The sequence below is a fragment of the Sciurus carolinensis genome, chromosome 8, assembly GCF_902686445.1.
Source record: "Sciurus carolinensis chromosome 8, mSciCar1.2, whole genome shotgun sequence".
Taxonomy (NCBI): Eukaryota; Metazoa; Chordata; class Mammalia; order Rodentia; family Sciuridae; genus Sciurus; species Sciurus carolinensis.
Genome location: NC_062220.1, coordinates 66,552,591 through 66,573,765, shown reverse-complemented (window position 1 = coordinate 66,573,765; position 21,175 = coordinate 66,552,591). Strand labels below are relative to the sequence as shown.

Here is a 21,175-nt window from a genome sequence, read left to right as displayed (position 1 = left end):
GGTTGGGTCAGGGGCAGGCAAACTGGAACTTGGTCACTAATGAGCTGTGTGACAATACATGACTCCCTCTCCCTCTCTGGGCTTCAGTCACCTCGTGTGTGATATGATAAAAGTGAACGAGAGCACCTCATTCTGTATTTGTACTTTACACAGAGCTTTGGGAACACAGAGGACTAGTTCTGATTGGGTGACATAGGACAGGTGGCCCTGGAGAAGCCCCTGAGATACTTTTGAGGTGCCCAGAGCTCCTGAGAATCTGGATTTAGAAACTAGCCTCTAAGTTGTCTCTGAAATCTCAGTAGGAAAGCCCTGTGAACCTTGCCCGTTAAAATATTCAATGCTCTGCAGACCAAAACTCTGTTTGCAGGTGGGGTCCCAGGACATGAAACCCCTCCTGTCCCCAGGGTGGTTAGACATGGCACATCGGGCAAGCCCTGTCCTAAGCTCCTTTCCAGGTGTAGAAATGGGAATGGTGGGTCTAGCTTTCTGTTGAGAAGGGATGGAGCTGCTGGGTTTGGGGTTAAGAGCCCTGGAATGGGAATCCTCCCAACATGGACCCTGTAAAACTATGGGAATTTGTTTTCCCACATTGTTTGCTTTTGATTTACCGTGTTGATGTGGAGCTGCATTATGACTCAGATGTTATCTTCCACTGCCAAGTCAGACGTTAGGTATGTATAACATCCCACGCAGCAGCATCCTATCCTCTTCCTCAGTCACCACCGGCCACACCCCACACCCCTGAGGGAGCATAAAAAAATCAAGTCCTGCCTTCTAGTCACAAATCAAGTCATGCCACAGGTGCAGGACATCAAAATTGTCTTCATCACGAGGACTATTTTCCAAAGAAAACCTGAAACAAAAACCCCAATCTGTAAAACATAAACACGGAACCCCTGCCCAAGCCAAGGTGTGGGATGAGGTGGGCCAAAGACCCTCTGGAAATCCTTACAGTCCCTCTTCCAGCTCTGCCAGAGAGGCTCCAGTGATGGGGACAGACGCCACCCTCCCTGGCCATTTCTGGCTCCACCTCCCATGCTTGGCATGACCTGAGACAAGTGACTGAACCTCGCAGAACCTCCTTTTCCTCATCTGTAAAATGGGGTTGTTGGAAAAGCTGGGGTGACGTCCACACCTGCTGACTTTGGGTGCGGTACTTGGAGCCTGCTCCGTGACGAGGACCCCTCTTACTGCCTCGTGCACCGCAGGGGCACCTCCAGCGTTGCCACAGCCTCTGCATGGAGCGTGTTTCAGAAAACTGACTCTCCTCCAACCTTATGGCGCAGTGCGTGATAATTGCTTTTTTCTTGTCAACGCCTTCTTTTCCAGAGAAGGTCCCTGTAAGGTCATTGTAACATCCAGTTGTTAAGTGCTTGAAATTTTGCTTGGAATGTAAACAGACTTCCTGTCTTTGACCGGTTCTGAAAGGAAGTTTTCATGTTTTCCCCTCAAGCAGAAATAGCCTCACTTTAGTAAATGCATTTTGATCATATGCCCCAAAATCTGTGATTTTGGTAAATGTTGAAGAGGGGGACGCTGGCAGTAGTGTGCATCTTCTCAGTGAGTGTGAACTTGTGGATGTTTTGTGACTGTTAATTAACTTAATTAAATTACCATAAAATTGCAACCAGTGTTTCTCCCCCCTCCTCCATGGTGGCCCACAGGAGCTTTATCTGTGTGGGAAACAGCTGTACTTTCTTGTTGCTATTTGAGGATGGAGCCTGTCAAAGGTATTGATTGCCTTCTTCAAGTTGCAGATCGGAAGCTACATATTTTCTCATCTTCCCTAGTGAAAAAGCAAATAAGGGTGCTTATCTAGTATTTAAATTCTCTTTTCATTTACTCTGTCAAAGGCATTATCCCACAAAGACATAATGTGAAAAGTATCTTCATAGAAAATAGGTCTCACTGCATCAGCCCTGAATGCCTTACTGGCAGAGTCCATGTATTTCTCCTTAGAAATCAGGGATGCTCACCACCTCTCATCTCCAGCTCCTTCTAAACCCCCTGCTTCTCCTCCTACCAGCTCTTCTTTTGGTTTGGGCTCTGCTTCTGTGAACTCTGTAAGTTTTACTTCCAGCCTCTTTGATAAAATTTGAGAATAATAATGGTTCTCCTCTTGAATGTTGGTAGGAATAAAATACGATGTTGCATGTAAAGTACTTTGCACGGTATTTGGCACATAGTATGTGCTTGGTAAACAGTAGCTGTTGCAATTTTCTCTATCATCTCATCAGTTCTTATGTTCGTATTCATCAGTGTTATAGCCATACTTGCCTGGTTTTTCTGGGAGTTTGCTGCCGTCTCCTCATCCCCAACAGTTCACAGAACTGGGTGAGCACAGCCTCTGCAGCGTACTCTGTGAGCCCAGGGTCTTCCTCAGGATCTGTTGTGGGTAACTCCAAGACTGGGTCTTCCTTCAAACCGTCCTCCCTGCTCCTCAGGGACAGGGAGCATTGATGCTGCCTGGCTCTCTTACATTCAGCAGAACTCTGCCGGGACCTGGATACGTCCTTGACAACTCGTATAATGAAGACATGACCTACGCCCTCCACACCCCAGGTGCTGAGCTGTAAGCACCATGCAAGGAAGCAGTGAGGCAGTGCAGTGAAGGACCTCGGTTGGGGACACACTGCCCAGGGTCAACTCCTGACCCCACCACTTACCACTAGAGGTTTGATCTTGGGAAAAGTTACATAAATTTTTTTGTGTCTTGGTTTCCTTGTGTATAAGGCAGGGATAATAATGTTGATCTGCATTTCTGAAATCCAAACACTCTGAAAATGAAATTATTCCTAGATGTTTCCCTGTAGGAATATTAATGATTTCGATTTTAGGATGCAGCTCCAGACTGCTGGGGTGTGATGTCATGTACACCATATATATTATCTATTAAAATCTGATAAATTTGATTTGGTTTGGAAAACCCACTGAGCAAGAGGGCTTTGGATAGGGGAGAGGGGATTGTGAATCCATAGTAACCACTTCATAGGGTTGTTGGAAAGATTAAACAAGACATTTTACAGAAAGCTCTTAGAACGATTGCTAGACTGTAAGTACTCCATAATACTATTCTCTATTATTATCCTAAAGCCATGAAAGAGTACTGTGTCCATAAGAATGATTGGTTTATTTTACCTCCATAGAAACAGTTATTTTTTAATGACTAGTTTAAATGTTTAATGAATGATATAATAATGAGTTTTACTGCCTGGACACGAAGGAAGTATGCTGTTTATATTGGAAAGAGGTTCAGAATCCAACAAGAGAATCAGTTTAAACAAATACGGGTGCCACTATGACTGTCAGATTTTTTTCTGTACTCTTAATGACCAGGGCTTCCTTCTGCTAATTGAAACAGAGGCCCCAGCCTTGCCTGTCCAACCTCACCTTCTGTTCTGCACGTGTTGGATACTGGTTGGAGGGGTCACTAAGGCCACCTCACTCTGAGCTGTGCTCCTGAACTCTCTGTGTCCACGTGGTCCCTCTTACCTTTCATCTCTTCTACAAACTCTATCCGTTCTTTGCGATTTCATCTTACTTCTGTACCCCCAAAGGTAAAGTATTTATAAATCGCTTGGTAAAATATTGTAGCTGTTATGGCTCTCATTTCTTTTCTTCTCCAGTCTCATACTTTTGTCAAAATCCCTACCACTCAGATGTCTCAGCCCACCTGTGTAGATCCCCTGGGGAGGTCCAAGCCCCTAGGCCTGGGGTCTTCCGCTGTCTACCTGATTATCGCTGCTCTCATTTTCTCTCAGTGGTCAGGTGTGTTCTCTTCTTGGACCTTCCTGTCTTTCCTTCCACACTGCACTCTTCTTGCCACAGCTAACGTTCCTCTGTTTGTCTGGCAAATCACAAGCCTCTCATGTTGCACGTTCTTTCCCAATGCCTCTATTTTTGGTATGTGTCTACATTTTTTAATGTAATAAAATGCTATTTTATTAACACATGGTAAATAGTATTGCAGTCCAGGATTTCAAATTTGGATGACGTCCACAACATTGGCAGAGAACCCAAATTTGCACATTAGAATCAGGCAGTCATCAACTGGTAGAGTTGGGAAGGACCCCAACTCCCTGTTTTATAGAGAGGCCACCAAGGCCTGGAGATCAAAGTGTCTCGCTCAACACACCACTGGGTAGTGACATATGGAGCCAGGCGCAGGTTTCCAGGTCTCTGTTTAATAAGTGTTCTTATTAAAATTTTAATTTGCTTTTTTTCTCTTTTCAAATATCCAGTTTAAACCTTAATTATACTTAAAGCCAGAAAACAAACAAAACTCGTCATCAGCGTGTTGCCCGGTCTATACCCACTCATAGTCCTGTCCTCTACAAACAACCGTTTTTTTACTCGTCTAGCTATTTTTTTCTAGTATTTGCCCATATTTCTATGAAACATGCCTGTGTGCGATTGCTTCATTTATCAGCCGTGGGCTTTCAGAAGTGGTCTGTGAACCACCGTGACAACGGGTGGAGGGGGGTTTGGCTCTTACCTCACTTTCCTTCCCTTGCCCAGGGCTGGCCCCAGTTCTCGGTCAAGGGTCTGTGGTTACACTGAGCCTTTGTAAATATCAAGGGTCAGAATCTTCAGTCCACGTCAGGCCACGTGTTCGGGAAGCGAGAGGCACCACGCAAACCAAACGGACTCGGTTTCTGGGTTTCAGACCTGAGTGCTGGGAGTTCAGGGAGGGAGGGACAGCTGGAGTGTCAGGTGTGGACAGTGAGGGACCTCTGTTGTTCACAGTGGAGCCAAGGCATATTATGCCTGTTTTTTTAAAAATATGCCTATTGACGGTGTCTTCATCTCTCAATTTCGACATTGATTTTTACACTTCCTTTTATTTATGTTTGTGCTTGTTATCGCCTCTTGGTTTGTTCCTGGTTTTCTTTCTACAGACGTATCCTCAATTCTGCCCATTAGGTCGGGCATATCCCGTCAGTACTTCTTCTGCAGCTGATCAGACTTAGCAGATAATAATCCATCAGTTCCCCTGTATTTTCTGGAACCCCGTTAGACCCAGGCCAGTTCTTCTCCTGCCTCCTGGGCCTCCCTCCCCATGAACCTGGGAGGCCCGCTCACTGCTGGCCTTCCTCCTGCTTCCTTCACTCCCTCATGGCTAGGACATAGCCTTCAGATGCATCCTACGTAAACCATAAGCTTTTAAGTCCCTAAGGGACAGAAATGTCTTTGCTCTGTCCCCATGGCTTGAGGGATGATTTGATGGCTGTGGAATATTCAAAATTGGAAATGAACTTCTTTCAGGACTTGAAAGTTGTATTTTCTTCCAGCCTTAGCGTCCCTCTTCACGTGAGATCCCAGCCCTTCCTGTGACCCATTTTACCCCTAAAAAGCTTTTAAGATCCTCTCAGGGTCACTGTTGATCCGAGATTTCCTGAGAGTGTGCTTCAGAGGTCTTTTTTTTTCTTTGAGTTGAGCACTTCACAGGTGGGCCCTTATAATTTGGAGATGCATATTCCTCAACTCTGTAAAATGTTCTGGTATTATTTTTTCTTTATCATTTCCTCCTCCCTATTTACTTTGTTCCCTCTGAAATTCCTATTCCTCAGATATTGGACCTTATGGATCCTAAGACTCAGTTTCTATTTTCGGTGTGCCCTTTGTTTTCTTTTAGGAAGCCTTACTATACTTTATCTTGCATACCTTCTATTGAATTTTTCCTTCACCTTTCGTATTTCCGCTTTCCAGGAGCTTCTGATGGTTCCCACTTGCTCCCTCACCGCAGCATCCTGAGATGTAATCCAAGCATTGTCTCTCTGAGGATGTTAATAACAGTGTTTTGAAGTTTTCTCCCACTCATTATGTAGCTTCCACTGTCCTCTATTCTGAGTAATTGCTGTCTCAGTCTCTTTCAGGTCTGGGTTTTCTTCCCATGTCAGGGGATCCTCAGCCATTCATACCTAAGCATGCGGCTCTTCCAGTGGCCTGGCCGTTGTAGGTGTTTCAGTGGAACTTGTGGCAGGTGGCCAGTCATGTAGGGAGGTGGCATTGCAAACTCACCGTTTCTTTGAAGAAGTTTCATCTTTCAGCATATGGAGCTCATTTCTAGAAGAGTCTTCTGTCTTTTCGTAGATAAATCCCCTTTTTTCCTGCCTGGAGTGAACCCTGAGAACAGATGGGGGTAGGAAGCAAGAGAAGTGACCACTTTCTTAGCCTGCCCATCCCCGTTCCTTTAGGGTGCCACCTGTCTCCTGGTCTGGAGCCTCTTTAAGTCTGATCTCGAAAAAACAAACCTTCAGATCTTCAGATAGTGCCCCCTCAGATGGTTCTTGCCCTGAGTCCACAGTGCCTCTGATTCCCCACCTCCCAATGGTTGTATCTCAGGCAAATACGCTCACAAAGAAATATGTACCTTTTTTGGATATGAAGGTGCCTCTCTTCTCCCCTCTGCCCGGCCAGCCAACATTCCTCGCCTATTTTCCAAAACTGTGTGCTTGTTTCCCGATCTCTCCATTCCCACTGTCTTTACATTCATCCCGTTTTCATTCCTTTCCTGTCATTTTAAGGGTGTTCCAGTCAAGAGAAAAAATAAAGTTGAGGGGTAATCCATCCACCCTTCAGCCAGCCAGTCACCAAATAGAGATCGTGTGCCCTGCTGGGAATAAAGCTGTGAACAACTCAGACAACAGCTCCTTCTGCTTAAAACTTCCAATACGGTGTTTACCCCAAGTGCCGTGCTCTTAAATGCCACAGAGTGGCCATTGTAGTGACATAAACCTATAATTGCAGTTTGGACTTGCTATGATTCAAGAACCATTGTGCAAACCCTGCACGCCCCTGTATTTACTGGAACTTTTGCTGTTTGTAAGTGGTCACAAATGATGCCGGAATCTTGGGGGTGCCTCTGCTGTACGAGTTGGGAACCACCGTATTTGCACGGCACTGGAATCCTTTTACAAAGGACTGATTCATGTCAGCCTTAGACTTTGTAGGAGATGGAAAACACCTTTCATTCTGTAAGATCAGAGTTATTGCTTTGCCACATTGTGCAGTAATCTGAAGAATACACACCAATAAAAGTTACTGACCAAAGTCACTAATAACAGTAAAAAGAAGAGAAAGGAGCAGAATGGGCTATTCAGCTCCAGTGTTGGCGAGACTACTAGAGCAAGCTACCCTTCTCTGTGAAATATTTGGGGGGCTAGCATCCCAGTAAACATGTATTTCACATTATATGCACACACTATTCTACTACTACATTAGGAATAAGATGAAATAAATTTTAAAAGTTAAAAGGCTGACCAGGCACAGTGATCCATGCCTGTGATCCCAGCAACTTGGGAGTCTGAGGCAGGAGAATCACAAGTTCAAGACCAGCCTCAGCAACTTAACCAGACCCTGTCTCAAATTTTTTAAAATAAAAAAGGGAGGGGGCAGGGGGAGAGACTTGGAGAGACTTCTATAGTTAGAAGGGTGAACTAAAAATAAATAGAAGTAGAAGTTTTGATATGTTTCCCCATCCTCTTGGACAAATAATACTCAGTTGGAGACAACTTGCCAGAAGAATGGAAATGAGGTCTTGATCCTATGTCCTATCATACTTACCCAGGGGTATCAGGCAGACTCCTTGATGCTAAGCCTCAGTTTCCTCATCCATGAAGTATAATAAAAATACTGCAGTTTCCCTGATTTCCTTATAGGATGATGTGTGGGTGCAATGTGCTGACATATCGGAGAGTGTTTTATAAATTGGAAAGCATGCAGCACCCAACACACAAACCCGGTGGTGTGACCAGGTAGCCACTTCCTTGTCCCAGCAGCTGCTCCTTGGGTTTATCTCATCACCCAAATATCCCTCCTGATGTTCCCAAGAAGTCATGGTGTACAGGTGGGCAAGTGAAGCCATGAAAGTCCCCTGCCCTTGCTAAAAGAGAGAAGCATAATCAAAAAGCAGCCCAAACCCAAGTCCTGTAGCTCATGGGCAGGTAGCATTCTCTCCATGCACAGAAGAGCGCGTTTTCCCCTCCAAGGCTCCAAGGCTGTTATACTTTCCTCACTATAAACATTACGGATTTTTCGAAAGTAAGTCTGTTGTTGAGAGTTAGCAGCATTGTCCAGGAGACTTGAAGAATTTTGCTGTGAACAACTCAAGAACAGGGAAGGGCACCCTGGCCTCAGTGAGACCATTATTTGGGCTTAGGGTGGCGAATCGCTGAGCAGTGTCACTGGAAGCCATCTGGGGCTTACACATTTTGGGTATGTACAATGTCATCCGGTAGCAAACTGGTTTCTGGCATCAACCAAGGCAGAGGAATAATTATGCAGGGGGTTGGGGGGGACGTTCCAAGTACCTGTTAACATAAGTGCTATGAGGACGACAGCAATAATCACAGTTAACTGAGCACTTGCCGTGTGCCAGCCTGTGCAAGGTGTACCCGCATGACCTCATTTCATCCTCACTGTTTTCAGTTCCACTTTACATTTAAGAAACCTGAAGGTGAAAGATGAAGTAACTGCTCACAGCCATTGTGGAGCCACAGTTTGAAGTCAGATCCCTCTGTCTCCAAAACTCTGCTTATAACAAACATCTCTACTCTTCTGCCTGTAAAAGTAGTTCTGTGTTTTCCTTGTATATATAACCAGTCCATTAAGGTGTTATAAGAGGACAAACCTGGAAGGAGAGTAAAGAAAGGTCTTCTCTGCCAGCCACTCTCCTGAGTTAGGCACCCACTGCACTACGTGTGTGGGACCTGAAGGCAGAGCAGGGTCGAGTCTGCCCAGGACCCAAGGAGTTGTGCAGTAACCCCAAAACCCTAACTTTAACCCAACCCTGCCCTTTTACCAGAAGTTGGAGTGCAAGTCAGAAAATGTGTCTTTTCCATCCTCAGCCCTGAAGAAGGCAGCTACGTGTCTGATCTTTGTAGTCTTGAGAACCACGTCTGTCTGTCCATCCACGCTCCTGCTTCTTCATGGGACCAGCAGGCCTTGGAGGTCCATGCCCAGGGCATCTCTCACCTCACATTCTTCATTTTTTCCAAGAAGCTTTGATCTCTGCAAAGACATGGAGCTGTCCCAATATTCTTATTCCAATATTCAGTTTAAGTCTGTTACTATATTACTTCCTGGCAGTATGTACATTTTGATGGTTTTCTGGATATGAGTTTGAAAAGGTTTTGTTTCTATTTCTGTGATCTATAATCATCTGTATCAGATGGAGTAGAGGATATTTGAAAGGGACATTTTTTTTTTCAATTCCACACACAGGTTCCTGCATTTTGCTTTTCTCTAAATTTAAATTTTTTGTTGTTAAATAGCCTAATTACACAGATTTTTTAAAAATAGCCAACCCAAATGCAGAAAACTTCATTAAGAAAGAATACAAGTTCATGAGGTGGGGTCACCTAGTTGCCTTATTTTACCTCCTCCCACTGACCAGTCTCCTTCCCCCCAAATTATTTTAATCCTAACATTTTAAAAACAAGTTAAATTCAGTATGAAAGATTAACTGCCCTCCTGGGTTCAGGAATAAGCATAGTCTTTTCCAGATGCAATGTTTTGGAGTCCTGTGTGGTTCTGATGCCCCAGTTTTTAGTGAAAGTGTGTCCCCTGCATACAGTGTTACATTATTTTCTGCAGTTTTACCATAACACAGGCTGGTCTCACTGCATGCTGCATGTTTGAGAGTGAAGACTTACTCACCAGTGCCCAAACTTTTGGAGACCCCCTTCCTTCATTATCTTGAAATTGGCAAGACAGCTAGATGGTTCCTTTGTTTTAACTGAAGCTGTGTTTTGCACACTGACCATTCAGCCTTGATTTGGGGCCACTGAGGAGTCAGACCTTGAAAGAGAGTAGTTTTCTTTCACCTTGAGCATTCTGGGACTCTTACTGGTTCTGAATCTATTCCAGAAGACAAGGATTTTAGCTCCAGTAGCTTGTTAGATTCAGTCTGGTATCCACCACTCACACAGAATGTTCCTAAAACATCAGTCATTTTCTTACAGCTTTACCTGGAAATACCAAGTATTCATTCTATTTTGTATTTTTTAAACTTTTTTCTTTACAAAAGAGCTTCAAGAATAAGGATATACTATATATATATCTATATATCTATAGATATATATATGATGCCTATATATATAGATAGATATAGATATAGATATAGATAGATATAGATAGATATATATATAGATATATACTGGAGGGGGTACTGGGGATTAAACCCAGGGGTGCTTAACCACTGAGCCACATCCCCAGCCCTTTTATAGTTTATTTAGACACAGGGTCTCTCCAAGTTGCTTAGGGCCTTGCTAAGTTGGTAAGGTTAGCCTAGAACTTGCAATCCCCCTGACTCAGCCTCTCCAGGCACTGGGATTACAGGTATGTGCCACCATGCCCGGTCAGATATATTTTTTAATAGTCACACATAATATTTTCCTGGACCATTTGAGGACAAGTTACATTTTTCATGCTATTTTACCAATTACTTCAATGTGTATATCCTAAGAATAGGAATGTGCTCTTACATAACCTGGTACAATGTTCAACTTCAGAAAATATAACATCCAAGCATTTACTTTAATATAATCAGAAGAAATTACTAACAAACTGTGGTTTCTCCTACACACTGAGCGATAGGCTTCCATTTCCATGTGGTTTGCATTCACCAGTCTTCAAGTCTAATTGTTTTGGTCTTATTGAAACTACCTTCAACTGTATCAACAACAGGTAGAGGGCGCATATTGACATCTCTGTTTTTAATCAAATCTTTGTTTACTTTTGACTCTCATTAGGGTCTCCAACTACCCCAGAGACATGACAAAAATAAATACCCCACCTGTTCTTAGGCCCTGGAAATGAAAGAGTAAACACCAATGTAATTTAACACTTTCCTCGTCGGCATTCTTTATGTCCACGGCCCTTAAAAAGAAGCTCTTCCTTATATAAAAATATCCTTTTGCTCCCTCTTTGCCCTGAGGGTTTCCTAGAATTCTTGGCTTCTTCTGCCTAGGAACCAAACATTCCAGAACATTCCAGCTGGAAGCCAGGGCAAGTCTCAGCCCATGTAGTTCCCAATGGAGGCCTCCACTTGTGTGGGAGCAGAGGAGGGCGGCATTGATGCTCTCAATGGCTGGACCCCCTCCCCAAGGGGTGTTCAGGGAGTGTTGTGCTTGGAAGTTTGCGGCAGCAGGGAAATGACATTAATAGTCTTTGAATCAGAATCACTTCCTAAGAATTTCGTAATATTTTTTTCCTTCTCCTCCTTTGCCTTAGTCTCCCTTGTTTAGAGTTATTTGGTCCCCCGTTTCCCTTATGAAAAGCTTTTTAGTATAAAAATTTCAAGACAATGCATTATTTTTTAAAGCAAGCTTTATTTTTGTCAGAATTTTATGAAAACTCAATTTAAAAATCAGACAGCCCTTCTTAGTCCCTGCCCAGCCCAGAACCACTCCCCAGGGCCACCTCTCTCCAGGTTTTTAGCTATTTCTTCCGGATCAACTCCCTAGATCAGATGCCTATGGTTTGACACGTTGCCTACTGACTTCCTGTGAGACGAACGCATCCCCTGCAGCACCCACCCTCGTGTCTGCTCCCCAGCCTCAGTAGAGCTGTGCTGACCAGGCCAGCCCTGTGGCTCAGTGTTCCCGCTATGCTGATCACTTAAATTTTATTCACTGGAGACACTACTGTTGTACTGGGATTGTGTTTCCTTTCCTGTACAGCTGTTTTTCCTGAGTTAATAATCTCCTTTAAAAGATTGCTTCATTTACCTTTGCACGCTCTTTCCAAATGCTCCCATAGATCTATCAAATACCTACTGCTGCCATTTGCCAAATCCTCTCAGGCATCACATCATCCATCCTTCTGCACCACCCCCACTCCTGAAGCTCCTGTCTTTCTGCTTCAACCGAGACTTGGCATCCTCCAGGCAATGCTGCTGAGCAGCAGCCAGGCCCTCCCTTCACTCTAACTCAGTGGCTTAGAGCCCTGTTTTTCCTGTTGACTCCATGTCTTCCTCTTTTTCAGTTTACCCCTTTATTTGGGAAAGCACATCATTCAGCAGTTTTTTGTTTGTTTGTTTGTTTGCTTGTTGTGTGTGTGTTTTAACCACTGAGCTACAGCCCCAGTCTTTTAAATGACCCAGTCTGGCCTCAAACTTGTGATCCTCAGCCTCCCAAGTCACTGGTATATAGGCCTGCACCACCGCACCTGGCCTTCCAGCAGTTTCTTAAGAAAGTGTGCATGAGAGGCAAATTTTCTGAGGCCACGTGGGTCTGAAAGTACTTTGATCTGACAGAATTTCCAGTCAAAAATCATTTCTGCTCCAGATTTTGAAGTTGGCCCTCCTCTGCCTTCTAGCTTCTGGTGTGGCTCATGAAAAGTTCAGTGACATTCTGAGTCCTTGATGTGACCTGGTTTTCTCCCTGGAAATTTATGTGATCCATTCCTTCTCTCCTTTCTTCTTCTTTTAAATAAAGCTAAATGATGTTAACATAGAATATTTAGGGGGGAAACTATGCGACTCTTAATGAGGTAGAAAGTCACCCAGCAGTGCATATACCTTTTCCTCGCACCCCCATGAAGTGCACATGTGAGATGGCAGTGACTTCTGACTCTCAGATGACCTCGTACCTGCTACTTCTCTCCCTCTTCACTCCGTAATATCTGGGTCTCCAAACACAAGTCGGCAGTGTTCAGAATGTCTGAGAGACACACACACTGTTCTTATGTTTAAGAAAGATTTCACGCCTTTCTCCTGCAGAGACCAAAGTGAGCTGGGGACAGAGGTAGGGAGAGCACCCTGAGTGCCTGGAGGACCAGTCCCCTCCCAACCCCCTGCTCCCTGTAGCAGCAATCCTGTTCCTTGTATGTTCTCAGTAAATGATCTTTTGTAACAGGCCTGTGAACTGATTGTTCTCGACTGGCAATTTCTGTGAAACAGAGTAATAAATACAAAGCCCCAGGAAGAAGCTGTTCAGAACATTCACTTCTTATTTAAAGAAGAATTTATTTTTACATCAAACTTTCTGTATCTTTTCTGAATGTCTAGCCATGAGGAGGTGAGAGACAAATTAGAATGTTATCTTTTAAACTATGCAAGTAATCTGCAACTCTGCCAATCCCCTTTCTGACCCTTTCTTCCTCTGTCTTCCTCTCTCATACTTTTTAAAAATTCTTAGGGCTGGGGAGATAGCTCAGCTGGTAGAGTGCTTGCCTCACAAGCACAAGGCCCTGAGTTCGATCCCCAGTACCACAAAAAAAAAAAAAATTCTTCCATACATATATATTTTAAATGATTTTTCAGCATTGGAGTCAATGACCCTCTAAAATGAGGTGGAATTGAGAACAGAGAGAAAACAAAAACAAACAAAAATATTAAGGTAAAGTAATAATAAAACACCTATTAATAACCCAAAATATTTGCACATATAATCCAGGCATTATTCTAATGTAAATGGGCATGCTAGCTTTCCAATTCATCATATAGAGACCCTGAAAAACCCCCTTACTAGACTGAAAACACACTGACTTGATAATTTCTCCTCCCTAACATCTTCTTCTTCAGCAGTATGTTAGTCCCTTTTCTGTTGCTTTAATAAAATATCCATGACCAGGTAATTTATAAAGAATGAAAGGTTTACCTAACTCACGGTTCTGGAGGCCAGGAAGTCCAGGTGCAGGTGCAGGTGCTGGCATCTGCTCGGCCTCTGGTGAGGGCCTTCTTGCTGCATCATAACATGGTGGAGGGCATCATGTGGTGAGTGAGACAGAATAAGCTCGGATCTCTTTCACCTCTTATTAGGCCACTAATGTCATCTTGAGGCCTCACCTTCATGACCTCATCTACCCTAACTGCCTCCCAGAGCCCCACCTCCAATTGTATTAACATGTGATTTGGGGGATTAAGTTTCCCACACCTTAATTTTCATGGGACACATTTAAACCATGTAACATTATCATCATCATCGATACAATTGTATTAAAACCTCAAGGGGTAGGGAGGCAAAAGTAAAATTATTAGAATTTTTAAATTTTGAATAGAGTAAGAACAGTTAACTGCCAAGTCAGTTTCAGGTAGGCTATTAGCATGGTCATTCTCACTGCTGTGGGTGATGGTCAGCTGGGGGCCAAGTGACAGCAAACACTAGACAGACAGCAAACCAGGCCAGGCAGAGGAGGCAGCTCCTGAAAGTCGGTATCTGAGCACTCACGGCATGTGGGAAGCTGCAGAGTGTGGAGACCACTGCAGTGTTTGTCAGGAAGATTTCCTAAGGACAACATGTTCCCTGGGAAGGGCATTTTAACCCATGTCAGTGAAGTTGACACAGGTGCATTAAAATAGGTCAAAGATCATAATCTAGATCTTATATAGTGTTATATTAGTTAGTGTTAGTATAATTATATTTAAATTCTTACTCATATTATATAATTATATATTATAAACTATTTAAGTTTTTATAAGGTGTTCCATATCTGGGGCAATGGGACAAAATGGGTTCATATAAGGTGAAAATGAGGTGCTCTATAGCTTAGAGGTTGAATGTCTCCTGAAGTCCTGAGTTACAGGCTTGGTCCCCAGGGTGACACCACTGGGAGATGGTAGAATCTTTAGATTTAGATGGGCCATTGGGTGTGCCTTTGAAGGGGACTGTGGGGCCCCTCCCTCTCCTTTCCCAGGTGAAGCCCTTTTCTCTGGCTCTTACCTGTGGACATCAGACTTGAATTCCAATCTGCCCCAGTGGCCCTCCTGGGGTTTTTCAAGCCTTTGGCCTCAGACCAGGACAGTGTCACGGGTCTCCCTCTCATTCTGAGGCTTCCAGCTTCTTGGACTGAGCAGCCAGCCACCAGCTCTCCTGGATCCTGCAGATGGTCATAGTGGAACTTTTCAATCTGAGAAATTGCCTCTTATGATTACATATATTCTATTGGTTCTGTTTCTCTGGAGAACCCTTACTGATAGGTGGAGGAAGAGGTGAAGAGAAGACTAAGGCCAGAGGGCCTTAAGAAGAAGGATTTGCACTCTGGAGGGTGGGACCCCTACCAATAAGAGAAAATGGGAGCCTAGGCCCAAAGGAAAAATGACCAGAGAACACCTCAGCTATTTTGAACTCAGATTTCAGGTCTAGGTGATGGTATCCTAGAATACTGGAATAAAACTGAGAGATGAAATGTTTCCATGAGAGTCACAGAATCATACAGAAAAGGAGAAGACTCACAAGACTGAAATTGACCAAATGATTTTCTAGTTTCCAGAAATAAAAGAAAATTAATTTCAGAATTTATAGGTAAGGGAGAGTCTGGACTATGCTACTGAAATGATAGGCTATGACGACTAGAAAAGAAAGGGGTGACCCACAGGAGCCAGCCTGGGTCTATGAGGAACAACTCATGCCAGAGAAATACCACTTCCACTTCCCACAGACTCCTGGGTGGGGAGCTCAGGGAACATGACATAGTGTCTCTGGTTTTAACAAGATATTTGGCCAGATTCTCTCAGGAAATGTCTGTGAATAAGATGGACTCCCCATAAAATCACACAAGTAGGTCAATTTGCAACAGACTGGAAGGCCGTCCCCCACTCTGATTCAGTGAGGACAGAGATCTTTGTTTTTTTCAGGGATGAATCCCTAACACCTAGAACAACCTCAGGCACACAGTGGATACTTAATGCTTATCTCTTGGGTGAGTAGGTCATTACTCAGCCATGTTTTGGGAACATTCAGGACTCTTTCCTGCCCCTGTGCTGCTTAGTGTTGTATTAATGACTTCAGTAACAGCATTAATGATGTGTTCATTACAGTTTGTGGAGAATGGAGAGTGAGGCCTGAAATCTAGTCTAGAAACTGACAGAATCGAGTCCCCAAATGCCCCACTAATCAAGAGTTATATATATCAACATAGAAGAAGGTTCACAGCAGTGGATGTTAAATTCTGTTCTTGAGACTTAAAAACTCAACTTAAGAAAGGGAGATATAGCTTACTTAAGTAACTTTGTATGTTTTAGTTGACTCTACACTTTGTGTTAATGCTGAGTTTACTAACATGATATAGCCACCAGAAGAGGCCCCTTTCAACTTTCCATTTATTGATTCATTAATTTCAGCAAATATTTATTGAGAGCCTGCTCCATGCCAAGCCCTGTGCCAAGGAGCCGGCTGCATGCAAAACTAGGCCTTCCTACAAACCCCACAGTGTTAGATGAGCCCAAGAATAGAGGAGAGGATAACCTACTGGGGGCTTGAGAGGGGGGCAGAGTACCTCCCTCCACCTGGGATGGGGAGTGTGTTTTGGGGAAAGGAGGCTGTAAGTGAGACACAGCAAACAAGGAAGGAAAGGGGTATCTAGCAGAGGAGACGGTTTGCCCAAAGACATGGGGTTGGGGGCAGTGGACAGTAAGGGGTTCGCTGGTCCAGCTGGAGATCTCTCCTGTCAGGGAAAGCAGGAGAGGAAGCTGCAGGAAGACCTTGGCCCCCAGGAGCCGTGGGAGCCACTGAAGGAATTCAAGCCCAGAATTCTGCTCTCTTGATTTCCCTCCCACCTTACTAGGGGCTCCATCTCAGACTCCTTTGCTCTTTGGTTCTCAATTCTCCCCAGTCTCCACTTTGGGGTGTCCCAGGCTCAGTCCATGGCCCTCTTCTCTTCCTTCCTCCTTTCATCAAAACCTTGCTGATATCATCAACTCTCAAGGATTTAAATAGGTTCTGTTGGTAAATGTGTGCCAACTATCAACAACCTGGGCTTCTCTCCTGAACTCAGGATTCCTGTGTCCCATTGCCTATTTGACAGTTCCCACGTGTGACATTGAATACCTAGCTTACCCTCGTATGAGTTTGTCAGGGCTGCCATAACAAATTACCACAAATGGGTAACTTGAAATAGCAGAAATGTATTCTCTCACAGTTCTGAAGGGTACAAGTTTAAAATCAAGGTGTTGGCAGGGCCATGCTTTCCCTGAAGGCTCTAGGGGAGACTGTTCCCTGCCTCTCTTAGGTGGAATTGCTGGCAGTCTTCGTTTTCCTCTATGTAATAGATCACTCTAGCATCGGCCTCCTTCATTCCTTGGTATCCCCTGTAAGTTTTCACATCATCTGTCCTGTGTCTTCTCCTCTTCTTACAAGGACACTCACTGTTCAAGTCAGATGAGGCCTAACCTTAACTGATTACTTCTACAAAGACCTTATTTACAATGAGGTTACATTCACAGGTATTGGGGACAGGACTTCAACAGATCTTTTGCGGGGATATGGTTGAACTCATATCACCTGTAACTGGCTTCATCTACAGCCTTTCCATGTCAGCCAAGAGCCACTCTGTTCTTCCAGTTTCTCTGGACAAAGTCTTGGGCACTATCCTTAACTCAGATCCTTTTCTCCCACTCCATGTCCCAGGCTCCAGAAAACACTGCTGACTGTACCATAGGACCAGGTCCAGAACCAACCACTTCCCCACATCCAATTCTGCTGCCCTGGTCTGAGCCACCATCACCCAAATAACTGCCAGAGCCAGACAGCAGATCATGTCACGCCTCTGCACAAGACCCGTGTGTCTTCCTGTGTCACTCAGAGTTCCTGCCCACATCCTTAGTTCACACCCTCCCTGGCTTCCTTGCCTTCTTCTCTGACTTCTGTGAGTCCTCTGTAGCCACACCAGCTTCTTGCTCTTCCCTGGACATCCTAAGCTCTCCCTGCAGGACCTTCACACTAGCTTGTCCCTTCCCGCAGCACCATCCCCCCCCCCCCCATATGCTGCTTCCCTCTCACTGACGCCCTTGCCTTCTCCACGTCTCTGCTCAAATACCATCTTCTTAGTGACACCTTTTAAAATTCCAACTCACCTTCAGTGTTAGTCAGTTTTTTGTCGCTATGACCAAAATACCTGACAAGAACAACTTCCAGGAGGAAAGGTTTCTTTTGGCTCACTGTTTTAGCAAGTTCAGTCCATGGTCAGGTGGCTCCATAGGTCTGGAGGTGAGGCAGAAGGGTGTAGTGGACAAAAGATGCTCAATTCATGGCAGCCAGGAAGCAGAGAGCAAGAGAAAGAGAGTAAGGAAGGGGCCCCAACAAGAAATAGTCTCCAAGAGCATGCCCCCAGTGGCCTGCTTCCTCCAGCCATGCCCCTCCTGCCTGCAGTTTCCACCTCTCCCCGTAGTCCATTCAAATCATTAATCCATCAAATGGATTAATCCACTGATGAGATTATATTCCTCATGATCCAGTCACTTCTCAAAAGCCCCACTTCTGATTATTGCTGCGTTGGGGACCAAGTCTTCATCACATGAGCTTTGGGGAGACATTTCAGGTCCAAACCATAATCTCCACTCCTGCTCAAATTTTTTCCTGTAATACCTTTCCCCTTGTCCATACTGTTTCATGTCAGAACTATTTGTTGAATGTTTTGTCTCCCTGCTAAAATATAATCTCCATGAAGCAGGGTCTTGTCACTTCTGTTTGTAAGGCCAGGATTGGACCCAGGTCTCCGTTCTACTAGGAAAGACCACTTGGGACCTCACAAAGGCATCTCTCAGACACTGTCTCTCATTCATTTTCCCTACCCTGTCTTTTGCCATGGTGTTCAGTGACTTCTTTATCTCTGTGAACTTATTTGCTTAAAATACAAATTTTAAACTGTACAGAAAGAATAATGCAGTATCATGTTCCAGGGGATGGATCTAGAGCCTCTCATGTGCCAGGTAAGCTTGAGCACATTACTTCACCTCCTTGTGCCTCAGTTTTCTCATCCATCAAAAAAGAGATAATAATGACACTTACCTTGCAGGAGGTCTGTGAGGACTGAATGAGTTAATATATGGAAGCACCATGTCAACAGGGAGAACTATATATATGTAGTCTGAGGATATAATATGTTTGAACCTGGAGGACATTAAATGAATTAAGCCTATCACAGGACAAATGCTGCATGATTCCAGTTACGTGCCGTACCTAAAGAACTCAGACTCACAGAAAGTAGAATGGGGGTTGCCAGGGACTAGGGGGGAAGGGGAGTTGGGATTTGCTTTTCATTGGGTATAGTTTCAATTATGCAAGATGGAAAGTTCTAGAGATCTATTCTAGAACATTGTGATTATAGTTAACAATACTGTACGAGAATTTGTTAAGAGTTCTGTTATGTGGGTTTTTTAACCACAATTTTTTTTTAAAAAAAAAGGAGAAATTTTAATGTGTTAGTCACTAACCCCTTTGTTGTTTTGAATTTTCTCAAGGTTAAGGGACTTACTCAAGATCTCACAGTCAGTAAATGTCAAAGGGTGACAAGAATCAAGCCTTTGATTTTCAGAACTCTTTGCCCAACTCAAAGCCAGACATCAATACTGTCTGTCAAAATCCAGATCATAAAAGGGCTCTGCCATGCGGGGAAGTGCCTCCATGCTTCCTGGGGAGAAAATGCCTCACATGTGGCTTCATAAAATTCTTCTGTGCCCCATAGGTCGGGCAATGAGAAATAAATAATCCAGACCTTGGTGTTATTGATGGGTGACTAGGACTTCACAAACAGGAGGAGTAAACAAAAGAACTGTCTTAATTTCAAGCTTCATTAGAACTAGCAAAGACTAAAAGTCATTTTTCAAAATAGTGGTGACTTCGGGGATCTGGCCCCACCTGGAAGGGGCACTTGGTCTGTACAAGCAGTAAAAATAATTGTGTCTTCTATGTCACTTGGGTAGAAACTCCTGTCCTAATTAATTCTTATCTCCTCCTCCATGTATAAATGTGCTTGGGAAAGCGACATCCTAGCAGTTTTTTGTTTTCTCTCTTCTTAACGAGGAATTCTTTCTGCTCAGGCATTTTAGGTGCTGATTTTTCTCATGTTCTGGAGATGCTTCTAATTAGTCAATGCTTCCTTCCATAAGAGTCCATCACAGAAAATGGGTTTGGACTGAAAGAGGGAGTGATTTTTGTCACCTTTTAAAAGTGCCACTGATCAGGTTGACTTTCTTGAGTACTCATTCATTTTTATGCCCCTCTGAAAACAGAAACAACAAGCTCCTTGCTAAGTGGGACTGGAAGGTGGCTGGATCTTGCAATCTCCCAAAAACTCCTCCACACTCTTTGGTGACATGCTGCCTCAAAGCCTTTGCAGTAGCTCACTAGAGAGAGAGATCTCCTTCCCCATCAGTGGAAAAACTCTGATCTGGTAACAGTATGGCAGAAGTGAGCTCCTGTCACCTTGTCCCTAAATAACCAGGCACCCACCAGGGCTGCCTGCTGGCTAGGGGCAAGCCCGCTCTGCATCCTGGGGAGAAGGCATGGCAAAGCCTCTTGATGCTCAGGGGCACAGTGTATTCTGGGAGTGGTTCTGCCATTGCTGAAGGAGTGTGTTGACATCGAGATCTAAGAGTCCTCCACTGCTCCAGAGCTAGAAGGAGAGTCTGGCTTATGCTTCCTTTCAGGTCTTATATTAGTTAGCTTTTGCTTTGCAATAAACTCCATCCCAAAAATTGATGGTTTAAGACATCAAACATTATTGGTCACAATCCTGGGGGTCAGCCGAGTGGTGCTTCCGGTACAGACAGCCATGATGGGCTCCCCCACCTGTCTGGTTGTGGTTGGGAGGATGGCTGGTCTGAAGAAGCCTGGAAAGGACCAGCTAGTCCCCACCCCATGTGGTTTTTCCATTCTACTGTGGGCCGGCGCAGGCTTCTTCATGTGAGTTGTCAGCAGAACAAGAGAGCACAAATACACAACTCCAATACACAAGTATACAAGTACACTTGCTGATTTCATTTGTGTCACGTTTGGTGATATTCTGTTGACCAAAGCAGGTCCTGTGACCATGCCCAAAATGAGTGTGAGAAAGAAACTGCCAAGGACATGTGAAGAGGGAGGAGTAAACACAGTGGGGCATTCCTGCAACCGTCTCCCCAGGAAGGCCGTGTCAGAAGGCCTGCCTGTTCTGTCTCTACATGGGCATGTGTCAGCAGGGTCAGTATGGGAGACTCTTTCAAGAAAACATGAAAAGGAAATGTTCTTTTGAGGCAGGGAAACATAGTGGGGTCTGATACATGTGGGTCCCAACTCCACTCATCATTGGCTAGCAGCGTGACTCTGGGCAGGTAACTACTTCTCCAAGGCCTCGTTTCTTCACCCATTCACTGGGCCTGGCCAAGCCTCCCTCGCTGTCCTCGGAAGGCTGGCCGATGTGGATCATGGTGTCTGGCATGTGGTCTGCACCCTATGTGGCCAGCATCGTTGTG

General features: G+C 44.4%; 1 protein-coding gene across 6 annotated transcripts in view; it reads left to right on the top strand.

Annotated features, from left to right (window-relative positions):
• Positions 1 to 21,175, top strand: part of Atxn7l1 (ataxin 7 like 1) — a 235,841-nt gene that overhangs the window by 38,807 nt on the left and 175,859 nt on the right. The gene's annotated exons all lie outside the window — the stretch shown is intronic.